The following is a 1,819-nucleotide window of genomic DNA, read 5'->3' as shown; positions in this document are numbered from 1 at the left end:
AGCGAGACTCCATCTCAAAACAAACAAACAAACAATAACAACAACAAAAAAAATACTTCGAATGGTGGGAGCCTCCCGAGGCTCCAAACACCAAAAGTCTTCAAACAAGGCAATTAATTTTTCCATTTAAATCCTATCCTCCCTGAAGCCGTGAGAGTTTTCTCTTAGTAAACTCTGAACACTCACGTGGCTGGAAGTAAATCAGTTACCCGTGCTGAAAAGAAGAGAGCCACACACTAAAAGGAAAGTGAAAAAAAGTCGTGAGTACGTGTGAAAAATGGACCGACTTCGAGAGTCTACTTTGGAAAACAGCATCCGTTTTCAAGCATTTCCACTTCATTTCTGAGTTAATGGGTCCCTCGTTTCCAGGGTGCCATTTTCCCTTCAAAAGATGAGAGCCAGCCTGGCTAGAGACACCCTCTCTCTCTGGGGAGCAAGTTGGGGGTGTCTCTGCTTCCAGGCAGTGTGACAAAGCACACTGCTGGCCCAGCCTCGTCCAATCCCATTGCAGCATTACACAGAAACGCTTAGAACCCAGGACACTTGCAAATGCCTTTCTTCATTATGATATTTTTTCCTAGAGCTTGCTAATTAAATCATTAAAATTTTATCTTCACTTAACCATGGATAAGAAGCATTTGAAACATTTAATTAGTATGCTGCAAGAGGTGCATAGAAGCCAGGAATCTTGGCAAGTTGGATCTGTTAGGAAAGGGAGGTGGATGAGGTGGGGGAGGGAAGAGGCACCAGAAAGGAGACAGCAAAAGACGATGAGGTGGCTTATTTGCAAAGGATCTGTAACCGCTTTGCCGCCTGTGATCAGAGCCACCTACCTGGTCCTGTTCCGTGCCTTTCTCATGAGCTTTGGCTGGCAGCCACAGCCAGGTTCCTACCCAGAATGGCAATCCCTGTGAGTGGGGGACGGGGATGGGTGTGGGGCGGAATGCTTTTCGAGTTTCAGGGCTCTCGGCTCCACATTCTAAATTGCATTTCAAATTTTACATACATTTACACGCAGGGTCTCTGAGTTCCCTGCCCTTCTCTCACTCCCAGCCAGCAAAATAAAATATCATGAAATAAAATGGAAGTGGTGCAGCTCCAAGGTCAAGCTAATATTCAGCAGGTTGCGAAAAGGGCCCCCGGTCCCTGGGGAATAGGCGCTGTCAGTTCCAGAGCCTGTCTCTACTGTCCAGCAGCATGCTAAGTGCATCCTGTGATCTCACATCATCCCACAACCACCCTGGGGTTTGTATTATCATCTCCTTAGCACGACCCACCTGTGGCTGTATTCGTTTCCTGGGGATCCCATCACCACGTACCATAAACTTGGTGGCTTAGAACAACAGACACTGGCCAGGCGCGGCAGCTCACGCCCATAATCCCAGCACTTTTGGAGGCCAAGGCAGGTGGATCACTTGAGGTCAGGATTTTGAGAGCAGCCTGGACAACAGGGTGAAACCCTGTCTCTACTAAAAACACAGAAATTAGCCGGGCGTGGTGGCGTGCACTTGTAATCCCAGCTACTTGGGAGGCTGAGGCAGGAGAATCACTTGAACCCAGGAGAGGGAGGTTGCAGTGAGATTTTGCCACTGTACTCCAGCCTGGGTGACAGAGCGAGACTCTGTCTCAAAAACTAACAACAACAAAAAAACAAAAACAAAGAAACAAAAAAATACAAAACAAAAAAGTACAAAAATTAGCTGGGCGTGGTGGCAGGTGCCTGTAATCCCCGTTACTCAGGAAGCTGAGGCAGGAGAATCGCTTGAACCCGGGAGGCGGAGATTGCAGCGAGCAGAGATGGTGCCACTGCACTGCAGCC

General features: G+C 48.1%; 1 long non-coding RNA gene across 1 annotated transcript in view; it reads left to right on the top strand.

Moving 5' to 3' along the window:
• Positions 1–1,819, top strand: part of LOC105522448 — a 38,864-nt gene that overhangs the window by 10,738 nt on the left and 26,307 nt on the right. The gene's annotated exons all lie outside the window — the stretch shown is intronic.

This window comes from Colobus angolensis, unplaced genomic scaffold (genome assembly GCF_000951035.1).
Source record: "Colobus angolensis palliatus isolate OR3802 unplaced genomic scaffold, Cang.pa_1.0 Scaffold43, whole genome shotgun sequence".
Classification (NCBI taxonomy): domain Eukaryota; kingdom Metazoa; phylum Chordata; class Mammalia; order Primates; family Cercopithecidae; genus Colobus; species Colobus angolensis.
Note: the sequence above shows the minus strand (reverse complement) of the source record. Positions and strands in the feature narration are given on the sequence as shown.